At 37.8% G+C, this 20,404-nt stretch overlaps 1 pseudogene; it reads right to left on the bottom strand.

The window, feature by feature from the left end:
• Positions 1-11,879: 11,879 nt before the first annotated feature.
• Positions 11,880-13,047, bottom strand: LOC100657314 (transforming protein RhoA-like; annotated as a pseudogene).
• Positions 13,048-20,404: the final 7,357 nt, after the last annotated feature.

Below are 20,404 nucleotides of genomic sequence, written 5' to 3'. Positions count from 1 at the left end.
GTTTATAGCTCAAGGACTAAAAAAGAACATATTTTCATTGTGTATAGAGGAAATAATCTAATATATCAAAAAGATAGCATTTCTTAGGTGAAAAAAATACTAAAGAAGAAAACCTGGTAATGGTAAAAATCAGAGAAATCAGTTTACATAAAAGTAATGAATATCAGGCCAGTATGATGTTCCTTCCCCACAAATAAAAACCACAGAAGCCAGTAGTATTTTGAATAAAAATTAATCTCATTTTAGAATAGTGCAACTCATAAAATCTTTATAAGTTGGTCTTTTTTAATTATATAAGAATTAGAAAATATACAGATCCTTTACTTTCCCAAGAATATTATTTAAGTATTCTTTCCAGATAAAATAGTTGCCTAATGGATTTTATTTTATTTTTTGTTTATTGAAAAAGCAATACATGCTTAATATACATATTGTCTATTAAATACATAAAAATATAACAGAAACCAAAGCCACTGGTTATCCCATCCTTTAGCAAAAAAAAGTTCAGCTCTATGTAATTATAAGAGCACCCAAGAAATAGCACTGAAAGAATATACACTAAGGTACACCTCTTAGTTCACTATTAAATTTAGGCAAATATTTAAAAATTGTAAATTCATAGTGTTAAATGTATGACGGGAATACTGAAACCAATTAACTAAATGAAGTATAAACAATAGTTATAATCGTCATAAATTTGAGTGCAAAAGCTCAAAACCATTCTTAAAGGTATTTTTACGTGATGGTCATATTTACATGTAAACTACTTTTGATATGAAACATTTATTTAAGGAGAATATACATGTTCTGGTGTGGGAGATTAGGAAACATAAAAATATGTTTTATGATTTTTCTTTGTATTTCAAGTTTCTGACAATGGACATACTTTTGTTTTTCAGTTAAAATATATGTAATAATTACAGGTCAAGGAAAAGGATTTTCAACTAATGATGAAATTGGCTTGTTGGAAAACTAGTGTATTAACTAAATCACAAGATCTAGTTATATCCTGTGTTTATGTTATATCAAAATAAAATATACAAGAAAATATAGATGGTTATTTAATAAATATCTGGAGAAGTGATCTTTCTGAAGAAAAATGAATGACAGTAAAAAGGATTTCTAGATTGGATCCTATTAAAATGAATCCACATAAGATTATACAATAGAAATTACAAGTTGAGTAAAGCATTTCCAACAAAAAAATACATGTACAGTACCTTAAATAGAGAAAGTACTTGAAAATCAATAATAATTATATCAGCATAATTAGATAAGAAATCTTACAGTTCCAATTCCACAAGAGTACTAGTTGGAAGGTAAACAGGAAAATACTCGGTTTTCCTAATAGTCAACAGAATGTAAACTGTCAATGAAATAAGTTTTTTTAGGCTATAAATTAAATGGAAGATAACAATACTTATAATACTTAGCACTAGCACCAGTGTTGTGAGTAGGTATGTTACAGAAAGAATTTGACAATATGTATCCGAAGACATTTAAGTATCTCTGTGTTTTGATGCAGTAATTTCAAAGTCAAGAGTCTGTCCCAAAGTAGGAAATAAAAAAATGTGGCTCATGTATGTGAGCATGATAAGTTAATGTTCATATTCGTATGATATGAATAGACATACATCACTAAATTAATGCTTGAAGTTATACCTTATAACAATCTAGACCAAGTTTAGGAAGAATATAACAATCAAAACCACATTTATTGACTTATGAAAATATAACATTAAATAAACACAAAACTAATCTATTTTATTTAGTATAACTTTAAATAGATATAATTATAGAGCATCCAAGAAATAGTACTGAAAGAAAATATGCCAAAATAGCAATAACAGCTTTTTTTTTTGCTAAAGGTTGGGATAACAAGTGGCTTTAATTTCTGTTATATTTGTATGTATTTAATAAACCCACTGCTGTCGAGTCGATTCCGACTCAGTGACCCTATAGGACAGAGGCAGATTCGAACTGCTGACCTCTTGGTTAGCAGCCGTAGCACTTAACCACTATGCCACCAGGGTTTCCATGTATTTAATAGACAATATAAAAAAATTTTTTTTTTTTTTATGTATATTAAGCATGTATTGCTTTTTCAATAAACGTAAAACTCATGGATTTCTTTTCAGTATTGGAAAGACAACAAGTTAGACTTGGGTTCAGTTTTGGTTCTGTCACTTAAAAAAACTCGCTGCCGTCGAGTCAATTCCTACTCATGGAGACTGTATAGGACAGAGTAGAACTGTCCCATAGAGTTTCCAAGGAGTGCCTAGATGGATTCAAACTGCCGACCTTTTGGTCAGCAGCTGTAGCTCTTAACCACTATGCTACCAGGGTTTCCCTCACTTAATAGTTTTCTGATTTTGTGCAAGTTACTAAAATTTTACTTGAATTTCAGTTTCTTCATCTCTAAAAGGGAGATGTTACTACATCATAATTTTCATGTGTCGATTAAATGAAACATTGCCTTGAAGTTGGCCACCTTGTTCAGCAGGTACTTGACTACAAATGGTATTTAGACTACTCAGAATTTCAATCCAAAAGTTTATCTTACGAAACTGTGATTTTAGAGGTGCTGTTTTGTGGAATTTTAATGTATATTTATGTGTTTGTTTATGTGTGTTTGTGTACATGTGTGTATATACAAGGAATATATTAACAAGGAAGTAAATTTGTAAGTTTTCTGTCTAAATAAACACATTAGAGTCTCCGTTTTTCAGCTATGAAATTGAGGGATTGAGGTTTGGACTCTGCAAAGCTGCAAATGACTTCAAATGTCACTGGTATCTAATGATTCACAGTGCAAATGTTTTTGATTATTGAGCACCTTATTGAAGTGTGCTGGAGTGCTTGAGTGGTACACTCAACTGCCAACCAAAAGTGTGGGGGTTCGAGTGTACCCAGAAGCACCTCAGAAGAAAGGCCTGACAATCTACTTCTGAAAACTCAGCCATAGAAAACCCTGTGAAGCATAGTTCTAGTCTGACACACATGGGGTCACCAGGAGGTAAAATCTACTCAGTGCCAACTGGTTTTGATATGTGCTGTTGCCCCTTGGAAACCCTGGTGGCGTAGTGGTTAAGTGCTACAGCTGCTAACCAAAGCGTTGGCAGTTCAAATCCACTAGGCCACTAGGCGCTCCTTGGAAACTCTATGGGGCAGTTCTACTCTGTCCTATAGGGTCGCTTTGAGTCGGAATCGACTTGACGGCACTGGGTTTGGTTTTGGTTTTGTTTTGTTGCCCCTTGGGAAACTCTGGTGGCATAATAGTTAAGAGCTACAGCTACTAACCATAAAGGTTGGCAGTTGGAATCCACCAGGTGCTCCCTGGAAACCCTGTTGGGCGGTTCTGCTCTGTCCTGTAGGGTCGCTATGAGTCAGAATTGATTCAACAGCAACAGGTTTTTTAGGTTATTGCCGTTTGAGACAAGGTTAAGGAACAATGCTCCCAGCTCTGCTTCCTCATGGGCAGCCCACTTTTTCATTGGGCAAACCCAAACCACTGCCATTGAGTTGATTCTAACTCATAGCCACCCCACAGGGTTTCCAAGACTGTAAATCTCTACTGAAGCAGACTGCTGTGTCTTTCTCCCATGGAGCCACAGGATTTCTTGAACCGCTGACCTTTTGGTTAGCAATTTCTTTAACCACTGCAGCACCAGGGCAAGTTCACACAATCTTCATTTCCATTCTAATCACTATTTCTAGGAAGAATTAAATTGGTTTTCAATTTCATTTAATACGTAACCTGGTGGTTTATAAGACAGATAATGTTGCATGTTTTTATGCCTATAGCCTTGGACTTGACTGTTTCAGAAAACTTTCTATTTCTTTGTCCCAAATTAGTGAGGGTACTAGAAGTCTGACCTCCTAGTAAACTCAGTGGGCATTAACTTTATTGCCTTTTTAGGCCCAGATTATGCTAAATACATTTCATAGAACAGAATTCAATATGATTATAATGTAGTCGCACAGTTAATTGTAAATAAAACCTCCTGTAAAATTAATATTTAAAATGAAATCGTAGTCAAAGTTGAATGAAAGAGGAGGTATTGCTATAAGAGAGTGCCCTGAGGGAGATTAGTGCTTTTCAGAGAAATTTGGGTTGTTAGAAAGTAATCCCTAATAAATCTATAGAGAGGGATGTCTCAACTTCCAGAAACCGTATTTCTGGTGCTATAGATACTCACTGGATAGATACTCAGTCTCTCACGTTACTTCCTTGGCAATTGGCTAGATAATTTCTTTTTAAAAAGGACAAAATCATCCTTCCTTCAGGATCTTTCTTTTTCTTCTTCAATTGCTCACTGTGATGGTTTTTTCTTCTAATTTGAATACCCATGTCTAACAAGAAAGGAGCCACTGGAGGTGCAGTGGTTAAGTGTTGGGCTGCTAACCCAAAGATTGGCAATTTGAACCCACCACCTGTTCTGGGGGGAGAAAGATATGACCTTTTTTTTTCATACAGATTTATAGCTGTGGAAAACCTATGGGGCATTTCTATTCTGTCCTGCAGGGCAACTATGAGTCAGAATCCACTCGACGGCTGTGGATTTGGTTTTTTGGTTCTAACTAGACTTCTCTGTCCACATGTTTACTACATGTGAGAACTAAGCTCATGTCCTTTCCTTAGTTCCCATATAACATTAAATTCTTAGCAATCATTTTAGTTTACCTTCCACTTCAGGAAAATAATGAAAGAAGTAGCTATTTAAATTCCAAACAGAGTTTTTGTAGCTGTATCTTCTACTTTGCTGATTTAGGGCAATCTAGGATGGGAATTATATGTAGGAAGAAATGATATAGTACTGTACTTCATTTTGACTCTTTAAACACTCTATATTAATCAATAGTTACTTGATTCTCGGTGGTTTTTAGGCTACATATACTTTTTTTTTTTAATAATTTTTATTGTGCTTTAAGTGAAAGTTTACAAGTCAAGTCAATCTGTCACATATAAAGCTTATATACACCTTACTCCATACTCCCACTTACTCTCCCCCTAATGAGTCAGCCCGCTCCCTCCTTCCAGTCTCTCCTTTCATGATGATTTTGCTAGTTTCTAACCCTCTCTACCCTCCCATCTCCCCTCCAGACAGGAGATGCCAACACAGTCTCAAGTATCCACCTGATACAAGTAGCTCACTCTTCATCAGCATCTCTCTCCAACCCATTGTCCAGTCCCTTCCATGTCTGATGAGTTGTCTTTGGGAATGGTTCCTGTCCTGGGCCAACAGAAGGTTTGGGGATCATGACTGCTGGGGTTCTTCTAGTCTCAGTCAGACCATTAAGTCTGGTCTTTTTATGAGAATTTGGGGTCTGCATCCCACTGATCTCCTGCTCCCTCAGGGGTTCTCTGTTCTGCTCCCTGTCAGGGCAGTCATCGATTGTGGCCGGGCACCATCTAGTTCTTCTGGTCTCAGGATGATGTAGGTCTCTGGTTCATGTGGCCCTTTCTGTCTCTTGGGCTCATAGTTATCGTATGACCTTGGTGTTCTTCATTCTCCTTTGATCCAGGTGGGTTGAGACCAATTGGTGCATCTTAGATGACCGCTTGTTAGCATTTAAGATCCCAGACGCCACATTTCAAAGTGGAATGCAGAATGTTTTCATAATAGAATTATTTTGCCAATTGACTTAGAAGTCCCCTTAAGCCATAGTCCCCAAAACCCCGCCCTTGCTCTGCTGACCTTCGAAGCATTCAGTTTATCCCGGAAACTTCTTTGTTTTTGGTCCAGTCCAGTTGAGCTTACCTTCCATGTATTGAGTATTGTCCTTCCCTTCACTTAAAGTAGTTCTTATCTACTAACTAATCAGTAAATGACCCTCTCCCACCCTGCCTCCCATCCCCCCTCATAACCACAAAAGTATGTGTTCTTCTCAGTTTATACTGTTTCTCAAGATCTTATAATAGTGGTCTTATACAATATTTGTCCTTTTGCCTCTGACTAATTTCGCTCAGCATAATGCCTTCCAGGTTCCTCCATGTTATGAAATATTTCACAGATTCGTCACTGTTCTTTATCGATGCGTAGTGTTCCATTGTGTGAATATACCATAATTTATTTAACCATTCATCCGTAGACGGACACCTTGGTTGCTTCCAGCTTTTTGCTATTGTAAACAGAGCTGCAATAAACACGGGTGTGCATACATCTGTTCGTGTGAAGGCTCTTATTTCTCTAGGTTATATTCCAAGGAGTGGGATTTCTGGGTTGTATGGTAGTTCTATTTCTAACTTTTTAAGAAAACGCCAGATAGATTTCCAAAGTGCTTGTACCATTTTACATTCCCACCAGCAGTGTATAAGAGTTCCAGTCTCTCCAACATTTATTGTTTTGTGTTTTTTGGATTAATGCTAGCCTTGTTGGAGTGAGATGGAATCTCATTGTAGTTTTAATTTGCATTTCCCTAATGGCTAATGATCGAGAGCATTTTCTCATGTATCTGTTAGCTTCCAGAATATCTTCTTTAGTGAAGTGCGTGTTCATCTCCTTTGCCCACTTCTTGATTGGGTTGTTTGTCTTTTTGTGGTTGAGTTTTGACAGAATCATATACATTTTAGAGATCAGGCGCTGGTCGGAGATGTCATAGCTGAAAATTCTTTCCCAATCTGTAGGTGGTCTTTTTACTCTTTTGGTGAAGTCTTTAGATGAGCATAGGTGTTTGATTTTTAGGAGCTCCCAGTTATCTGGTTTCTCTTCATCATCTTTGGTAATGTTTTGTATACTGTTTATGCCTTGTATTAGGGCTCCTAACGTTGTCCCTATTCTTTCTTCCATGATCTTTATCGTTTTAGTCTTTATGTTTAGGTCTTTGATCCACTTGGAGTTAGTTTTTGTGCATGGTGTGAGGTATGGGTCCTGTTTCATTTTTTTACAAATGGATATCCAATTATGCCAGCATCATTTGTTAAAAAGACTATCTTTTCTCCAATTAACTGACACTGGGCCTTTGTCAAATATCAGCTCCTCATATGTGGATGGATTTATATCTGGGTTCTCAATTCTGTTCCATTGGTCTGTGTGCTTGTTGTTGTGCCAGTACCAGGCTACATATACTTTAAAAAAAAATTTCATTGTGCTTTAACTGAAAGTCTACAAATCAAGTCAGTCTCTCATACGAAAATTTATATACACCTTGATGTATACTCCTAGTTGCTCTTGCCCTAATGAAATAGCACACTCCATCTCTCCATCCTCTATTTCTGTGTCCATTCAGCCACCCTTTGTCCTTCCCTTTCTACCTCCCCCGACCACCTTCCCGTCTCCCCTCCAGACAGGAGCTGCCCACATAGTATCATAGGTCTGCTTGATCCAAGAAGCTCACTCCTCGCTAGTTATCATTTTCTGTCTTATAGTCCAGTCCAAACTCTGTCTGAAGAGTTGGCCTTGGGAATGGTTCCCATTCTGGGCAAACAGAAGGTCTGGGGACCATGACCTCCGGGGTCTTTCCAGTCTCATTCAGACCATTAAGTCTGGTCTTTTTACGAGAATTTGAGTTCTGCATCCCACTGCTCTCCTCCTCCTATAGGGGTTATTTAGTGTGTTCCCTGTCAGGGCAGTCATCCGTTGTAGCTGGGCACCATCTAGTTCTTATGGTCTCAGGCTGATGTAGTCTCTGATTTATGTGGCCCTGTGTCTTAGGCTCATAATTACCTTGTGTCTTTGGTGTTCTTCATTCTCCTTTACTCCAGATGGGTTGAGACCAATTGATGCATCTTAGAAGGTCACTCACCAGCGTTTAAGATCCCAGACGCCATTTACCAAAGTGGGTTGCAGAATGTTTTCTTAATAGATTTTGTTATGCAAATTGACCTAGATGTTCCCTGAAACCATGGTCCCCAAACCCCCCTGCCCCTGCTATGCTGGCCTTCAAAGCATTTGGTTTGTTCAGGAAACTTCTTTGCTTTTGGTTTAGTCCGGTTGTGCTGACCTCTCCTGTATTGTGTGTTGTCTTTCCCTCCACCTAAAATAGATCTTGCCTCCTTTTTTTTTTTACTATCTAATTAGTAAATACCCTACTCTCTCCTTCCGTCCCTGCTCTCATAACTGTAAAAGAATATTTTCTTCTCTGTTTTAATTACTTCTCGAGTTCTTATAATCATGGTCTAATAAAATATTTGCCCTTTTGAAACTGACTGATTTCACTCAACATAATGCCTTCCAGATTCCTCCATGTTATGAAATGTTTCACGGATTCATTATTGTTCTTTATTGATGCATAGTATTCCATTGTGTGAATATACCATAATTTATCCATTCGTCTGTTGATGGGCAGCTTGGTTGGTTCCATTTTTTTACTATTGTAAACAGTGCTGCAGTGAACATGGGTATGCATATATTTGTTCATGTGAAGGCTCTTATTTCTCTAGGGTATATTCCAAGGAGTGGGATTGCAGGATTGTATGGTAATTCTATTTCCAGCTTTTTAAGGAAGTGCCAAATCGATTTCCAAAGTGATTGTACCATTTTACATTCCCACCAGCAGTGTAGAAGTGTTCTAATCTCTCCACAGCCTCTCCAATGTTTATTATTTTGTGTTTTTTGAATTAATGCCAGCCTTGTTGGAGTGAGATGAAATCCCAATTTAGTTTTGATTTGCATTTCTTTAATGGCTAATGATCGTGAGCATTTCCTCATGCATCTGTTAGCTACCTGAACGTCTTCTTTAGTGAAGTCCCTGTTCATATCCTTTGCCCATTTTTAAATTGGGTTATTTATCTTTTTGTAGTTGAGTTTTTGTAGTATCATTTAGATTTTAGAGATCAGATGCTGATCGGAAATGTCATAGCTAATAACTTTTTCCCAGTCTGTAGGTAATGTTTTTACTCTTTTGGTGAAGTCTTTTGATGAGCCTAGTTGTTTGATTTTTAGGAGCTCCCAGTTACCTAGTTTCTCTTCTGGTGTTTGTGCATTGTTAGTAATGTTTTGTATACTGTTTATGCCATGTATTAGGGCTCCTAACGTTGTCCCTATTTTTTCTTCCATGATCTTTATCATTTTAGATTTAGGTCTTTGGTCCATTTTGATTTAGTTTTTGTGCATGGAGTGAGGTATGGGTGTTGCTTCATTTTTTCGCAGATGGATATCCAGTTATGCCAGTACCACTTGTTAATGTGTCTTTTCCCCATTTAACTGGCTTTGGGCCTTTGTCAAATATCAGCTGCTCATATGTGGATGGATTTATGTGTAGATTCTCAATTCTGTTCCATTGGTCTATGTATCTGTTGTTGTACCAGTACTAGGCTGTTTTGACTACTGTGGCGGTATAATAGGTTCTAAAATCAGGTAGTGTTGAGGCCTCCCAGTTTATTCTTCTAGGCTACATATACTTTAAATAAAAAATTTTAACTTACAGATTTTTCAGTATAGAGATGTCAATTTTGGAAATATTTCCTTTTTTATCTTTTTAAGAAGAAACAAACACAAAGCTATAATTCAGCCTATTAATAGAATATTGAAAAGGTTCTAAGTAAAAGGTCAGTGAAGAATTATTCCCAATATGATCTTGAATTTCAGTAATTCAGATGTCTTTTAATGTTCAGAAGAGATGGTTTTTTATATCCTTTTGAATGGACATTTGCCATCAAATGTGTCATAGCATAGCATTCATCTGTACTCCGTGTCCTGAAGCAAAAATATGTATTCAAAGTAGTCTTCCTTTCTTGACATTAAAGAGCCTGCTTGTTTTTTTGTTTTACCTATTTTGACTTCTTTTTTTTAATTGTGCTTCCGTGAAAGTTTTCCAAGCAAATTAGTTTCTCATTAAACAATTAATACCCATATTGTTTTGTGGTATTGGTTGCCAACCCCATGATGTGTCAACATTCTCCCCTTCTCGACCTCAGGTTTCCCATTTCCATTTGTCCAGTTGTTCTGTCCCTTCCTGTTTTCTGGTCTTTGCTTTTGTGCTGGTGTCCTCATTTAGTCTCGCATATGTGGTTGATGTACTTGTGTTATTGTTTGTTTTGTAGGCCTGTCTCATCTTTGACTGAAGGGTGAGCCTAAGGAGTGACTTCAGTACTAAGTTAAAAGGGTGTCCTGGGGCCATACTCTTGGGGTTTCTCCAGCCTGTCAGAATAGTAAGTCTGATCTTTTTTTGTGAGTTTGACTTTCCTACATTTTTCTCCCACTCCGTTTGGAACCCTCTATTGTGATACCTGTCAGAGCAGTCAATGGTGGTAGCCGGGCACCATCTAGTTGTTTTGGACTCATTCTGGTGGAGGCTGTGGTATTTTTGACCCATTAGTCCTTTGGACTAATCTTTCCCTGTGTCTTTGGTTTTCTTCGTTCTCCTTTGCTCCAGACAGGTGGCACCAGTAGATGTATCTTAAATGGCCATTCACAAGCTTTTAAGACCCCAGATGCTACTCAACCAAAGTGGGATGTAGAACATTTTCTTTATAAACTGTGTTATGCTAATTGAGCTAGATGTCCTCTGAGGCCATGGTCCCCAGCCCTCAGCCTAGTGACTTGGTCCCTCGGGGAGTTTGGATGTGTCTGTGTAGCTTCTATGAATTTGTCTTGGTCAAGTTGTGCTGACTTCCCCTGTATCGTGTACTGCATTATCCTTCATAAAACTTCCCACTTATCTCTTGTCTAGTTAGTGATTTTCCTCCTCACACTTTCTATCCCTCATAAACACCAAAGATTGTTTTTGTCTGTGTGTAAACCTTTATATGAGTTTTTGTAATAGTGGTCTAATACATTATTTGTCCTTTGGTGATTGACTTATTTCACACTCAGCATAATGCCTTCCAGATTCATCCATGTTATGTTTTGCAGGTTCATTATTGTTCTTTATCATTGCATAGTATTCCATTGTGTATATGTACCATAGTTGGTTATCCATTCATCTGTCGATGGACATTTAGGTTGTTTCCATCTTTTTGCCATTGTGAATAATGCTGCAGTGAACATGGGTGTGCATATGTCTATTTGTGTGACAGCTCTTACTTCTCTAGGATGTATTCCTAGCAGTGGGATTGCTGGATCATATGGTATTTCTATTTCTAGCTTTTTAAGGAAGTGCCATATTGTTTTGCAAAATGATTGCACCATTTTTCATTCCCATCAGCAGTGCATAAGAGTTCTAAACTTTCTGCAGCTTCTCCAACATTTACTACTTTTTTTTTTTTTTGTACCTGTAATGGCTGGGTAAGATGCTATCTTATTGTAGTTTTGTTTTGCATTTACCTGATAGCTGGTGATTGTAAGCATTTCCTCATGTGCCTGTTAGCTGCCTGAATATCCTCTTTGGTGAAGTGTCTGTTCATACCCTTTGCCCATTTTTTATTTGGAGGATTCATCTTTTTGTTGTTGAGCTGTTGGATTTTCCTGTAGATTTTAGACATTAGACTTTTGTCAGATATGTCAGAGCCTGAAATTTTTTCCTAGTCTTTACATTCTCTTTTTACTCTTTTGTTTAAGTCTTTTGATGATCATAAGTATTTAATTTTTAGGACATCCCAGTTATCTAGCTTACGCTGGTTTTGTGTATTATTAGCTATGGTTTGTATCCTTTTTATGCTGTATGTTAGAGCCCCTAGCATTGACCCTATTTTTTCTTCCATGATATTTATAATTTTGGAGTTTATGTTTAGGTCGTTGATCCATTTTAAATTAGTTTTTGTGTATGGTGTGAGGTATGGGTCCTGTTTCATTTTTACAGATGGACATCCAATTTTGCCAGCACAATTTCTTTAAAAGACTGTCTTTTCCCTGTTTAATGGACTTTGGATCTTTGTCAAAGATCAGGTGACTATAAGTGTGGATTTACATCTGGGTTTTATATTCTGTTCCATTGGTCAATGTGTCTGTTGTTTTACCAGTACCAAGCTTTTTTTTTTTTTTTGTGGGGGGGGTAGATGTATTTATTTTTGGTAACATACATTAAGTGGCACTAATTACATGGTAACTATAAGGTAACTAACATGAAACCACAGAATTGTAACTTTGGCACAGCTGCGTGGACTTGGGACTTTCTGGCTGAGGACATTTTCAAAAAACTGGATGCCCACTTCAGAGCTATGCCAACGAAACCCATTTAGGAGGAATGTTCTGAAGTGGAGACTCACCAGAGTATCTTACAGCTGACGGATAATAGGCAGGATGTGTTAGTTATAAAGTAGTTACAGCCTAATTCACAAAAGTTACCAACTTTTTCTCTTTCTAGAAAGAAGCAAGAAGCTAAGAAATTCCTTGAACTAGTGCCTGGTGTGTCAGGTGGGAGTGCAAAGGAGGGCTGTTATAGCAGTGTCAGAGGGACCCTGGTGGGCCAGAGGGGCTGGACATGATTAATAATGATGGTTGGCTTCTAAATACTGGTAGCCAGATGACTTCTGATTTATAATCTTAGGTAAATTATAGATAAATGAAGAAGGCCAGTAATCATACACTAAGATTAATAAAGAGCACTTCAAAATTATTTGCATGAAGGCTGTGCTTGCAGTGAGGTTTCACAAGATGTTGCACCCAGATTTTTTCTTCCCACGTCTGGCTTGCAGAGCTGTTCTCATGGCCATTTCAAAAACCACCCTCACTCCATCTTTGGTCTTTGCTGAACACTCCATGTACCCAAAAGCACCAATCCTGTTTGCCATATCTCTGCCTTCTTCAGATTTTACCAGCTCCTGCTTCATCTTGGCTTGTTCCACCTGTGTGCTCATCATTCTGAAGATCCTTCTTGTTCCCAACCAAGATGATGGGCACATTGGGATAGAAATGCTTGATTTCTGGGGTCTATTTTTCTGGGATGTTTTCTAAACTATTGGGGTGTCGATGGAGAAAAGCATCAGCATAACATCAGTGTCCGGATAGGAGAGGGTCCTCAGACGATCATAGTCTTCCTGCCCGGCTGTGTCCCACGAAGCCAACTCTACCTGGTTTCCATCCACTTCAATATCTGCCACATAGTTCTCAAACACTGTGGGTACATACACCTTGGGGAACTGATCCTTGCTGAAGACTATGAGCAAGCAGGTCTTCCATAGGCTTCATCACCAACAATCACCAGTTTCTTCTTGATGGCAGCCATCATTTACAAATGTGCTGCGAGATGCCCAGCCTGTGTGGCAGAAGTTCTATGAAGAACCTTGAACTTCTCAGATGAAAGGCACTTTGGCGGCGACTCTGAGTCCAGCGTCTTTGTGACGAGGATGCCACCCCACAAGCCCCAAGCTCCGAGGTGCTGGCTGGTTGCTGAGGAAGTGGTGGCTGACTAATGAGAGAACAGAGAAAGGATGGCAGGCAGTGGGCGGGAAGCTCCTGCCAAGCTGTTTTGCCAACTGTGGTTGTACAGTAGGTTCTGAGTCAAGTAGTGCGAGGCCTCCTACTTTGTTCTTTTTCTTCAATAATGCTTTACTTCTCAGAGGCCTCTTTTCTTTCCACATAAAGTTGATGATTAGTTTTTACATCTTGTTAAAGAGTGCTGTTGGTATTTGGATCAGGAATGCATTGTATTTGTAGACTGCTTTGGTTTTTTTTTTTTTTTTTTTGGGTAGAATTGACATTTTTACAATGTTGAGCCTACCTATCCATGAGCATCGTATGTTTTTTCATTTACGTAGATCTCTTTTTTTATCTTGCAGTATTGTTTTGTGGTTTTCTTTGTATAGGTCTTTTACATCCCTGGTTTGATTAATTCCTAAGTATTTTATTTTTTTAAGAGCTATTATAAATGGTAATGCTTTCCTGATATCCTTTTTGTCATTCTCTTTATTCGTGTAAAGAAATCCAACTGATTTTTGTATATTTGTCTTGTATCCTGCTGCTCTGCTGAATCTTTAATTAGTTCCATTAGTTTTCTTGTGGAGTCTTTAGGGTTATCTGTGTATAGTAGCATGTCCTCTGTGAACAGAAATAATTTTACTTCGTCTTTACTAATTTGTATGCCCTTTATTTCTTTTTCTTTACTTATTGTTCTAGCTAGGACTTCCAGCACAATGTTAAACAGGAATAGTGATAGAAGGCATCATTGACTTTTTCCGGTTCTCAGGAGGAATGTTTTCAGCTTTTTTCTGTTGAGAATGATGTTGGCTGTTGGTTTTGTATAGATGTCCTTTATTATGTTGAGAAATTTCCCTTCTATTCCGATCTTATTGAGAGTTTTAATCAGGAATGGATGTTGGACTTTATCCAGTGCCTTTTCTTCTTCAATTGATAAGATCCTGTGGTTCTTTTGTTTTATTTTTGTGGTAGATTACGTTGATTGATTTTATAATGTTGAGCCACCCTGGCATATCTAGTATGAATCCCACTTAGTTGTGGTGCTTTATTTTTTTGAAACAATGCTGAATTCCATTGGCTAGAATTTTGTTGAGAATTTTTGCATCTATATGTATTTTTTTCTTTATATTTATGAGAGATATTGATCTATAATTTTCTTTTTTTGTGGGTTGTTTTCTTGGTTTTGACATCAAGGTTATGCTGGCTTCGTAGAATGAATTAGGAAGTATCCTTTCCTTTTCTATGTTCTGAAATAGTTTGAACAGTACTGGTGTGACCTCTTCTCTGAATGTTTGGTAGAATTCTCCAGTGACGCCACCTGGGCCGGGACTTTTTTCTGTTGAGAATGTTTTTATTACCTCTTCAATCTCTTCCCTTGTTATGGGTCTGTTCAGATTTTCTACCTCAGTTTGTATTAGGTTATATAGATAATATGTTTTAGGAATTTGTTGATTTCTTCTACATTTTTAAATTTGTTGGAGTACAGTTTGTCATAGTACTCTGTTATCTTTTTTTTATTTTAGTTGGGTCTGTAGTAATGTCCCTCATTTCATTTCTTATTTTGGTTATTTGTTTCCTGTCCTGTTTTTCTTACGTCAGCTTGGCTGGTGGTTTGTTGATTTTGTTGATCCTTTCAAAGAACTAACTTTTGGTTTTGTTGAGTCTTTCACTGTTTTTCTTTCTCTATTTCTAATTTATTCCTGCTCTGATGTTTATTATTTCTCTTCCATTGGTGGCTGTGGACTTCTTTTCCTGTTCTCTTTCTATTTGTTCAAGGTGCGAAGGTAACATTTTGATTTTATCCATTTCTTCTTTTTTGATGTATGCATCTTGGGCTATAAATTGACCTCTTAGCAGTACCTTTGCTGTGTCCAAAGGTTTTGGTATGATGTGTTTTCATTCTCATTTGATTCCAGGAATTTTTTAATTCCATCTTTGATTTCTTCTATTACCCAGTTATTTCTAAGCAAGATGCTATTTAGTTTCCATGTTTTTAATTTTTTTTTTCTTGTTCTTCCTGTGTTTAATTTCTACTTTCATGGTGTTGTGACCAGAGAAGATGCCTTGTATTATCTCAGTGTTTTGGATTTTGTTGAGGGTTGCTTTGTGACCTAAGATGTGGTCTATTCTAGAGAACATTGTATGTTCATTGGAAAGGAATGAATACTTTGCTGTTGTTGGGTGGAGTGTTCTATATCTGTCTGTGAGGTCGAGTTCGTTGATTGTGACCTTTAGATCTTCTGTATCTTTGTTGAGTTTCTTTCTAGATGCTCTGTCCTGTGCCAACAGTGGTGTGTTGAAGCTTTCTACTATTGTTGTGGAAATCTCTGTTTCTGTTTTCTGTGGTGTTAAAGTTTGTTTTATGTATTTTAGAGCCCTGTCATTGGGTGTGTAGATATTTATTATGGTGATTTCCTCATGATAGATTGTCCCTATAATCATTATATAATATCCTTCCTTGTCTTTTATGGTGGATTTTGCCTTAAAGTCTATTTTATCTGAGATTAGTTTTGCTACTCCTGATCTTTATTGGTTGCTGTTTGCTTGATTTTTTTTTTAATCCTTTAGTTTTTTTCAATATATTTCTGTCTTTGTTTCTAAGGTGTGTCTCTTGTAGACAGCATATCGATAAGTCATTTTTTTTTTTAATCCATTTTGTTGGTCTCTTTATGGGTGCATTTAAGCTATTTATGTTCAGTGTGATTACTGATAAAACCAAAACCAAACATTGCTGTTGAGTCAATTTCGACTCGTAGCAGCCCCATAGGACAGAGTAGAACTGCCCCATATAATTTTCAGGGAGCGCCTCGTGGATTCGAACTGCCAACCTTTTGGTTAGCAGCTATAGCTTTAACCACTACTCCACGAGGCTATTGTGATTGTTGATAGGTATGAGTTTATTGCTGCAATTTTATAGTTTTTTTATTTTTGTGGTGCTGACATTTTCTTCATTCCTCTTACACTGCTGTGCTGAGTTCCTTTTGTTTGTGGTATTTCTTTTTATTTATTTTGTATTCGTTGAATTTGCTTTTACTGAGACTTTGTTTTTTCTTTATATTTATTTTGACCACTAGGTTTCCTAACTTCCTTTTTGTTTACCTTGAAATTTACCCTTGTTTTCCTAAGTTTGAACCAGTTTTTTATTATTTGATATCGCCATGAATTCCTCCCTATTGAAAATTTTATACCTACACCATTTATTCCCCCATTTCTTGTTTGATGTTGTCATTTACTGATTGATGTCTGTGGTTCCCTGTTGTAAATCTTTTAGTTTTGTTTTATCCTTGAGAGTTAATTTTCTAAGTTGGCGTCTGGCTGATGTTTTTCTGTGTCCTTAATTCAGGTTGTTGTCTGATGTTTGTTCTCTAACTGAAGAACTCCCTCTAATATTTCTTGTAAGTTCGGTTTGGTTTTTACATATTCTCTTAATTTCTGTTTATCTGGAAATATCCTAATTTTGGCATCACATTTTAGTGAGAGTTTTACAGAATATATTATTCTTGATTGGTGATTTTTTTCTTTCCAAAGGTTTTATGTATGTCACCCCAATGCCTTCTTGCCTGCATAGTTTCTGCCAAGTAATCAAAGCTCAGTATTATTATTCCCCCTTTGTATGTGACTTTTATTTTCCTCATGCTGCTCTCAGGATTATTTCCTTGTTTTGGTTTTATCGAGGGTGATTATGATATGTCTTGGTGGTCCTCTTTTTGGGGGTTTATCCTATATGGTGTTCGTTGAGCTTCTTGGATGGTCAGCTTTTCATCTTTTATGATATAGGGAGGTTTTCTGTCAGGGTACCTTCAGTGATCCTCACTATGTTTTCCATTTTCTATCCCTGTTCTGGAACTCCAATCAAACACAAATTTTTGCCCTTGATTGTATCCCACATCGTTCTTGGATTTTCTTTCTTTTTTCTCTGATTTTTCCTCAAACATAGTGTTATTTGAGGATTTGTCTTCAATTTTGCTGATTCTGTCTTCAGTTATTTCACATTTGCTCCTAAAATCTTCTATCGTATTGTCCATTTCTGAAATCTTCTTGTTTATCTTTTGGATTTCTAATTTCTGTTTTTGTATGATTTCTAATTGTTTATTTATTTTGACATTTTGTTGTATTATTTTCTTGAATTCTTTCATTGCTTTGTGTTTTCCCAGATTTTGCGTATATTTTCTATGATTTAGTCTATTTTTTCTTTAATTTTTTCTGTTTTTTTTAAAAATCTCTTTCCTAATTTTCTTTTCCTAATTCTTCTTCCAGAATGTTATCCTGTGTTTCATTTTTGTCACTTTTTGGAACCATCCTGTCTTTTTTTTATTAGCATGTGTAATATGTTTTGTCTCTTAGGCGTTCAGGAATTATTTTCTTCATTTATTGATTGTAGATCTGTTTGTTCCATCCTGCTTTTTTTTTTTTTTTTGAATTTGATTATGTTTTGGTGGGAGGGATGAGCATGTTTTCTTGTTCACTCATTTATGGGCATGGTTGTCCCACACAGGGGCACAATGCTTGATGGGATGGGTCTGGGGGGTGGCATGGGGCAGGTTCCAGAAGTCCAGGAGTCTGTGCCAGTCCCTTTTGGGGCTGTGCTATTCAGCAGATCAAGGCTGGAGGGTGGTGAGGGGCTGGATCTGAGGGCCCATGGGTCTGTGCCAATGCTGCTTAGGGTTGTGGTGCTTGGTGGGGAGGTGCCGGTGGTTGGCATGGGGTGGTGTCCTGAGGTCTAGGAATATGTGCCAGTGCCAATTGGTGGCATGGAGCTTGGTGGGGTGGGGCCAGTGGGTGGTATGAAGCATGGTCCTTGAGTCCGAATGTCTGCACCAGTGCCATTCTGGGGTATGGCACTCAGTGGAGTGGGGTAAGGTCTTGGGGCATGGGGGTTCGTGCTGGTCCCACTTGGGGTGTGGTTCTCGGGTGGACTGGTGTTGCTCAGGGGTGCAACATTCAGTGGGACAGGGACGGGTGTATGGGGTATTGTCTGGGAGTCCAAAAGTCCACATTGGTGCCACTTAAAAGCATGGTGCTTGGTGGGTGGTGCAGAGAGGCAAGAGAAAGGGGAGAGTGTGTGATGTGTGGAGCTAGCTGGGAGAGAGAAAGAAAACAAAGAACAGAGAGAAACAAAACAAAATAAAATAAACAAACAAAAATGATGTGGCATGAGCTGGCAGATAGGGCTGGAGTAGACCCAGGGAGGCCGTATGCTGGTGGATCTCTAGGTGAGTGGTGTGGCATGGCTCTTTGAGAAGAGGTGAAGGTGGTGCCCAGGGATAGGTGGGTGAGGAAAGGAAAGGAATGAAGGGAAGGAGAGAGAAGAAACAGGAAAGAAAAAAAAAAAGTGTATGGTGCTGAGGGAACCAACCACTGGGGCTAGGGCTGAACTCGGGTAGTGGAGAGCTGGTATCTTTCTTGCTGGGTGGCTCAGCACAGCCCATCAGGAAGGGGCAGAGGCATGCTGAGGGCTAGGTGGGAGGGAGAAGGAAAAGGCAGAAAGGAAAAGTGAAAGAAAAATTAAAAATATGGCACTGAGGGATCCGACCAGTGGGCCGGGGCAGACCTGGGGTGGCAGCAAGCCAGTGTCTCTGTGGCTGAATGACTGTGGCCTATTGGAAAGTGACAGAGGCAGGAGGGTGAGAGGTGGGAAAATGTGTATCTCTGGTTACCACGTGCTCTGTTTCCTATTGGGAGCTCCGTGAAGTTGCCTTTCTGTACTCCCTGTCCAGGGTTGTTGCTGGCTGTGTTCCAAGATGGCGAAGCCATTTTGCATTAGCTGGCAGGGAACCTCCGCTCTGTAGCTCTCCTCATTCTCTATACTCTGTTAGTTTCTTCTTCCATTAGGTACTTGAACTAGCTCTTTATCCCTTCATTTTATGTTTAGGGTTCCAGAGTTGACGTTTGTATCTGTTTTACTTAGTTTTTCAGGTTTTTCTTGTAGAGGCACAGCATGGTGGTTCTGTTTATAGCACCATGTTGGCTCTGCCTCTATTTGACTCTTTTTTATTGCTTGCTTCTGTATAAAGTAACTGTATAAAATAAATTAGGAGATGATTCATTTATACTCAATGCAGAAAAATGAAAGCTGGCTTGTTATCTAGTCTCAGATTAAATTTCTTCATGTATAACACATATAACACAGTATGTTAATCTAGAGAGGAATTCAGAAAGCATTTAAGATAAATCTTTTAATTTGTAAATTAAATTAATAAGACCCAGAAAATGCCTTTTCCAAAGTCACCAGACAGGGAGTGAAATTTTCCCTATACCTTGCAGCCTTCCATGATTAGTTATTTCCCCATGTCTTTTGACTCTTCAACATCTCTGTAGCCAATAAATAGATTTTACCACGTGATGGAGTTTGGCTAGCAAAAACAGCCCTGAGAAGCTTTATCAAGGAACAGGACATTCCCCTCACTCCTACAGGCCTTTTTTAAGTTCTTGGGAATTTGCTATCCCCTCCTGATTTGGACTCTACATGATGTAAACCATGTGTGTGCACACTCGTTAAACATTTAATAATTTATTCAGTAATTTTTTTGAATCTCTACCATTTGTATTTCATTAAAACTAAAATCAAACCAAACGTGTTGTCATAGCGTGGATTCTGACTCATAGCAACTCTATAGGACAGAGTAGAACTGCCCTGTAGGGTTTCCAAGGAGCAGCTGGTGGATTTGAACTGCCAACCTTTTGGTTAGCAGCAAAGCTCTTAACCACCGCTCCATTCAATAAAAGGGATACAGATATACAAAAACTATAATATAGGATTAAAATAAATTGAGAGTTAAGTGGACTTTCAGATTTAAAAGGTAATGTAGTTTAATTTTAATTGAGAGATTAAAAAAAAAAGACTTAAAGGAAAAGATAGCACTGAGTTTACTCCTTAAACACTGAGAAAGCATTTGAAAATTAAATCTAGACAGACACATCAGGTTCAGAAACAGCACCAACAAAACGTTACAGATATTCAAATGGAGAGTTAAGATTATTTCATGGAATATATAAGAAAGATCCTGAGCTCAGTGATCTTTTTGGTATGTTCCAGCCCTTTCTACTACCTGTGGGACAAACATATTGGCTTCTTTTCATTGTTGTAAACCATGAATTTATATCAAGTTTTGAGTATTTGCAGCATAGTTCATAGTTTTCCATAATTTCCCAGGTAACCAGTATAT

This window comes from Loxodonta africana, chromosome 2, assembly GCF_030014295.1.
Source record: "Loxodonta africana isolate mLoxAfr1 chromosome 2, mLoxAfr1.hap2, whole genome shotgun sequence".
NCBI classification, from domain to species: domain Eukaryota; kingdom Metazoa; phylum Chordata; class Mammalia; order Proboscidea; family Elephantidae; genus Loxodonta; species Loxodonta africana.
This window is presented reverse-complemented; position numbering and strand designations above follow the sequence as displayed.